Raw genomic sequence first — 7,378 nt, 5'->3', positions numbered from 1 at the left:
CCCTTACAAGCTATATTATTTCTCTTTGTTTTATCAGAAATCTGGAGGAGCACAGAGAGGGCAGTCTACTGCCCTGCCCTGACTGTAGCATTTTAGGACCTTAGGGGAAATAGTGCATGAGCCACAAAAACCCCAAAGTGGAAAGTAAATACTCAGAGGCACCAGGGACATTACCAAGGGCAGAGTCTTGGCAGTATTTGTCCAGGGCCTGCTTAGAAACGCCTTTGGGAATGATCTTAGGGTTTTCAAAACCTATTAATTCTTGCATTGACACTTAAGTTTATATTCTGCTCTTCCTAAACTCATCCCCACAGTCAAAGGCATAAAAGAAACAACACTTTGTGCTTAGTATGTGTGTTAATTGTAGAAGAAATTTCAAATAATTTTTGTTCATCAATCTGAGCTCATGTAAAATAGTTAACTAGGTACTCAGAATTTCCATCTGCTTTTCTAGTGGATAAAATTCTACCTTTCACATTGTAGATGGATTTAGTTAATAACAGAAGTATATGGCTCTTACAAAACCTATAGAAAATTTGTTAATATTTCCAAAACATTCTCAGAGAATCAGTGTTGGTGTGTTAGAATGCCTGCATTGCAACTTTCTGCCTTTTATTTCAGATTTTCATAGAAGGAACAAATTGGCAAGGTGAGTATCTGAGAGAGGAACTGTGTTTGATGAAATCTGAATCTAATCTCCACTTACTGAGACCTGATGGTCGGTGAATTACTCCTACAACTGGGTTTGTGGAGAGTTCCACCAACCAAGTTTTAGGTTATTAAACACTCTTAAATTTTTCTGTACAATTTCATTCTAAATGTTACTAATGCTTTTGTAGCATGTGATAATTTTGTTGCTATGAAATATTTTCATCTTTTTTGTTTTTTATTGTGCACTACTATAAGCAAAATTTAAGTTAAGAACATTGGAGCTAAAGACATTTTTAAGAAGGCCATGGCTTTTTTAATGTTCTGTTCTGAGGCTTTTATGTATTCTTCCATATTCATATCAAGAAAGAGCTGCTTGAATTTTTACACACTGAAAAAATCTCATTTTTCAGAATACAGGCTATCTTATGATAGACTACTCTCATCTGAACTGATTGAGGTAAGCTTGCACATGTCACACTCAAATGCACTAAGAGTATTTAAATATATGGTGGACACTGTACTTTAAATATAAGGGCATCTACAATGTTTATAGTCAAGTAACTATGCTTTCAGAACTTTTGATACTCCCCAAAATAAAGGAATCATTTGGCTATATGTTTGAAGGCATAAACAAGTAAAAACAGAAAGAAAAAAAGAAAGAAAGAAAGAAAGAAAAAGGAAAGAAAGAAAGAAAAGAATTATGAGTAGTTTTAAGAAATGCCCTAGAATAACCTCTCAGTAGTCTATCTTACTATTATTTACAAACACAATATCAATATTGAGGTTTACCTGATCACATTCATTAAATTCACATTGTGCTAACCCTGTGCTATTTTCTATTTATTTCTTCAGTGGAGTATGTGTGTGCATCCCAGCTTCATTAGCTGCTGAACTATGAACTTAAGGAGGAAAAAGTGTAGGAGCTGAATAGCTATGGATCATCAAACTCGCGTGACACTTGGGGATTTCACAACATTCCATGGATTCATCATTGCCTTCTGAATTCTGCAATGTTGTCTCGTGCAGATGAGGAAAACGAGGCCTGGAGAGTCTGACAATCAGTTTGAGGATCCCATTGATCAGTTCATTTTTCCTTCTTCCTAGTGTGTACCCTCTGTGCTGCCACTGTCCTTACTTCTTCAGCATTGCTTAATATCTCTTATTTATTCATTTTACAGTTTTAATTTTCTTCAGAGATTCTTTACTTACTACCATCATCATTGGCAACAAAATCTTACTTATTTCAATTATAATAATTCTCACTTGAATTTTCTATTTTTCCTTTCATATTTATGCTAACAGGAAAGTCATATCATTTAAAAATTTTTCTTCTATTAGAACAATTCAGCTTTTACTTTAATTATGTGAATGTCAATAATGTTTTTAATTTTCAAAATAAGATTGAAATATTTTTAAATAATTACGTGTAAAATTGAGTAAAATACAAAATTATTACTGCTAACCCATTCTATATTTATACAAGACATAATAAATAAGAAACAGCATTTTTTAATGAATCAAAGTTACTTAATCTTATGATTCCATGCATGTTAATTTAATTTTTAGTGCATTTTGTAGTATGGTAATCAGGTTGTACCTTTTTCACTTAAATTTCTGATTTCTTTTTGTCTTTCAGATATTAAATTTATTTGTGGATTTACTTACCCAACTTAATATATGGAAATCCAGAGAAACATCTCAGAATTCATCCTTCTGGGGCTTTCTGATGATAAGAATGTGCAAATATTTTGCTTAGTGCTGTTCTTACTCTGTTTTGTTGCCCTGCTGGTAGGAAACTCTCTGATTCTCATTTCCATTCTTTGCAAGCCCTCTTTTCCACCAACCCATGTACTATTTCCTTAACCAGTTATCATTTCTGGATATCTGCTATACCTCCAGTGTTACACCCAAATTGATCAGTGACCTGCTAGAGGGGACCAAAACCATTTCCTATGGTTATTGCATGTTACAGGTCTTTACCATGCACTTCTTTGGCAGCACTGAGATGTTCATTATTACAACCATGGCTTTTGATCTCTATGTTGCCATCTGCAGACCTCTCCACTACATGATGATCATGAACAGGACAAAATGCAACTTCCTAATTTTAGCTGCCTGGGTTGGTGGGGCTGCCCATTCTTTTCCTCAATTATCTATGACAATGCACTTGCCTTTCTGTTGTCCAAATGAAATTGATCACTACTTTTGTGATATTTTTCCTTTGCTAAAAATTGCCTGTACAGATACCTACGTGATCGGTGTCCTTGTGCTTGTCAGTTCAGGAGTGATCCTATTAGTTATATTTGTTATTTTATTTCTTTCTTATGTTGTCATTTTGTTCACTTTAAGGAATCATTCAGCTGAAAGAAGACGTAAAGCCCTCTCTACCTGCGCATCTCATATCTCAGTGGTAGTCTTATTTTTTGTTCCAGCAATCTTTTCCTACCTTAGACCTCCTACTGCTTTCCCTGAGGATAAAGTGCTTGCGTTATTTTACACAATCATTGCTCCCATGTTCAATCCAATGATATATACGTTGAGAAATACTGAGATGAAAAATGCTGTGAGAAAAGTTTGGTGTCATATTCTATTCTCAAAGGAAACATAGTTAATTTTTAAAAATATCAACTATTCACTTATAAAATAAAAAAAAGCTAGATATGAATTAAGTAGCTAGAAACTCTGTCATAGATCTTTAACAGAATGAATGAAGGCAATAGGAAATAGACCTTTAAAGGAATATGTAATGAAATATTAATCAGACCTAGCAAAAAGGTTGGAATCTTAATTTTGTTGATTTTTGAGATGAAATAGGTGCAGTTACTTGTATAAAAAAGTATCTGAGTCAAAGCAAGTAAGGTGGTGCTTGAGCAGTAAGTTATATTATAAAAATGTTTTAAATGTTTTTTTTTTTTTAATGTGGGCATTGGTTTGGAACATAAAATAACATATTTTGTGGTAATAGTAAAATTGAAATATGTTATTCAAACGCTATCTTTAACTTTCTCATAGGGTATTCACATGCATCTCATAGAGTAGCATTCAGCAGTCAGTAGGGCAAAAATGAAATAAGTGCATCAGAATATGTAATAAAGTGGATTTAGGGGATCAAATTTCTCAAATTTCAATGGAAAGAATACAAACAACTAGTGAAAGGAAGAAGGCAACAATTGTTAAGGCAGAAAATACTCTTAGTGGCATTGTACCTATTATCCCAAATGTAATAGCATTTTCCATAAAACCTAAGGAACATTTTATAAAATGTGTTTTCCTTTTCATTCATAGTTAAATCAGATGAACAAATCAGACCATTGAGTCCAATTCAAAGACCTTTAATGATTCTGTGAAAGAAAAACAAAAAAGACAAGAAATTCTTTAGAAACAAATTAATTTTAGAATATGAACAAATTAACTTATGATTGAATAATTATGTTTATAGTATCCTTCTTTATAATTGCCCCAAATTGGAAGAATAAAATTTGCCTTTTATTGATTTTGTGAACAAACAACCTTAAAAACCAAAACCAAAACAAAAATGAATGGATTATTTTCCAATGTTAATACACAATGGGTCATCAAGGTATAAAAGACATGGAGGAAACTTACATGCATATTGTTAGTCAATTAAATCAATTTTGAACGGCTGTGCATGTGTTGGGTAAAGTATATGTAGGAATTCTCTGTAACTTCTGATGAACTAGGCTCTAAAAATAAATTCATGTTAAAAAAGTTATGCCACAATATATTAATCAAAATTATCTTATAAATATGAAAGAAACTTGAGAGATTTTTCTAGAGAAACCAGAAGAAAATTACATCAAAGGTGTTTCCACATCCCAAAGAGTATTTTTTTAAATGCTTTTCTTAGGAAAATGAACAGATATTATTATGGAGAAAGGACCTTATTATAGGATTATATGAAAAAAGAAGATAATTAAGATTCTGAGGACTTTTAGAATATGGAAATATTGCAAGAAGTTAAAACCATCCTGGAGGCTTGGTAACATAAGGACAAAGAATAGAGAAAAAGAAAAAAAGGCAATGAAATGATGTGGAGAACTTATAAAGGAATTTTCCAAATTACTAGCACATTAGCTACTAAATTATGATTAAGTTTTCTGTTCTGAAATGTCATAAAAACACATTTTTAATCCAAAGTTTGGAAAATACTATATTAAAATGAACTCCATTATTAACTGTTTGCTTTTCTTAATTTGTGAAAGAGAAAATTGCTCCTTCAGATTTAAGACAGTCACAAAAACCACACATGCTTTTTTCTTGCAAAACATTAAAATATTTGTAAGGAAAAATCATAGTGCTTTCTCTGTTTGTTAATGCTGTTCTCACAAATTTAGGACATTCACTTATGTCATGAGAAATTATGCATTAATAGTTAAAAAGTGATGTCTGAATGTTCAAAAATTTAAGTTTGAGCTGCATGTGCCTTTCAGAGAAGGAAATCCATTTACCCTTCAGTTTCCACTAATGACTTTCTATTTATTAATTTTCTGCATTAATGAGTTACTAATATTATATGTATATACATATATATATATATTTTTTTCTTCTTCTTCTTCTTCTTCCTATGGGTCTTGTAAATCTCATAAACTGTCTTAGCTCCGTATCTTGGTTCCCAACTCCCAGTCATCTTCCCTGGTCCAGACACTTGTGTTGTTGCAGCAGAATGGTTGCCTTTGCATCCACACAGGTCTCCTGGTTGAGTCACTCCTGCCCCAGAGCTAGGGTGAAAATCCAGGGATGAGGCAGAGGCAGTAATATTTTCCTTAGTGCCAGGCACTGTCGAGCTAAGGTTTCACCTATCAGAATCTTTTACATACATTGATGTTTATTACCCCTCCAACCTTAAAAATCCTCTGGAATATTAGGAAGAAAATTCTGTTCATTCCAGACCAAATTGGCTCTAGCAACATAGCTATTGGTTCTTCTCTTTGATTTGACTCAGCACAATGTTTTTCCAAGGAGTAAAGAGAAATGTTTATGTGTATGACTGACTGTGGTTTTTTCGTTTGTTTGTTTTTTGTTTGTGTGTGTGTGAAAGTGTAGTGAATGTAAATGTGTGTGTATGTGTGGTGTGTGTGTGGGTGTGGATATCAGTATATGAATGCTGCAGGGATTTGAGATATTGAGGTGATGTAAGGAAAGAACTTTTCGATCAAGGAAAACAACAGACAAACATTTACATAATTTGTAATTACTTTTGAATATATGGAGCCATGCAATCTTATTTTCAGTCTATGACTAAACTATATGTTAAGTGCACACTCAAAGTTATTGAATTAAAATTATCTAATTGCTAATTGTTTTAAAATTTTGTGTCTGTATCTTATGTATTTATTTTTTTAACAGAGTGCCTGACATCTGTAATATAGCTGTCAAATAAATTTAAAATAAATTTGATCCATGTTTTGATCAGTACATGACTAAAGACAAAAAGCATTGAAGAAATAATCATGGTTGTAAATGTGTAATTTTAGAAATCATATCCATTATCATAAGCTTAAGTATCTACCATCAGTAACTTGCTTTAAAGGAATAATTTCTACAGCTAATTAACACTTGCATAGTATGGGCAAATTATATACACTTCAGAGTTGATGAGATTATTAGACTGGAAGAAGAGAGAAAAATTGAATAGGTCCAGAGGAAACATGGGAGGTGAAAACTAGCTGTGAGAGACACAGTTTTACTAATACAGCAACAAATCTTTTGTAGTGGGAAATAAAGAAAATGTTTAAATTAAAGATATTTTTCTCCACCCAGCTTATGTGTTATATGTAATTATGATGCCCTGAAATCATTATGCCTATATTTCACACATTTACTATACATTTCACAATTGTTGAAGGAAGAAAAAAATTACTTCTTGTGAAAACAATACATTTGGGCGTACACATTATTAATAGTACTTGGAAATCCAAGTCGTTATTCCACTGAGATTTTCATATTTAGAGAATTCAGTCAGGAAAATGGGCAGAGCAAACTAAAGTTTGTCAAGTGTCCTCTTTCCTTCCATAGGAAAATGGAAGAGAAGACACAACCTTGCTCTCAGAAAAGGAATTTCTACCTCAGTTCATAGTTAGCTTCAGAGGAAACCACCACCATTTGAACTTCTCTCTTCTTTCAGTAGGTAGCCCCAGGTATGCAGGGAACTGAACACCTGTGCTCCTTTCACTAGGTTGCTATTAACACAACTCCTCCTACTCTTACTAGTGGGCAGGTAATGTGGCAAAGTTTTTGAAGATTTGAATGTAGACGTCAGAAGCTTAGAATCAATTTCTTATTGATCAACCTGAATAAGTTCTCTGAAATCCTAATGATGAAATCAACTGCTACAACATTTAAGTTGTATAATATATAATATATATTATTTATACACACACATACTTAGAATGTTATATGGATTATGTCCAATATCACACAACTTGACTATCAAAAGTGGATCTTTGAAATAAAAAGTTAAATTCCTCACAATCACAAAGCACCTGCCACATCACATGTCTTCTGGACAACTCTAAATGAGATCATATTCTAATCACAGTAACTCTAATGAATGAGTGGATGGAAATAAGGAGTCAATGTCTTAGAACCTGCACCACACACACATACACACTACACAGTATATACACAAACACACTAAACAGAACATGTATATATATATATATATGTATAAAACATATATATGTACACATACATACACATAATATAT

The 7,378-nt window shown here is 32.6% G+C and overlaps 1 pseudogene; it reads left to right on the top strand.

Annotated features, from left to right (window-relative positions):
* The first annotated feature begins 2,328 nt into the window (after positions 1-2,328).
* LOC124959431 (olfactory receptor 4P4-like) lies at positions 2,329-3,259 on the top strand (annotated as a pseudogene).
* The last annotated feature ends 4,119 nt before the right edge of the window (positions 3,260-7,378 follow it).

This window comes from Sciurus carolinensis, chromosome 11 (assembly GCF_902686445.1).
Source record: "Sciurus carolinensis chromosome 11, mSciCar1.2, whole genome shotgun sequence".
Taxonomy (NCBI): domain Eukaryota; kingdom Metazoa; phylum Chordata; class Mammalia; order Rodentia; family Sciuridae; genus Sciurus; species Sciurus carolinensis.
Note: the sequence above shows the minus strand (reverse complement) of the source record. Positions and strands in the feature narration are given on the sequence as shown.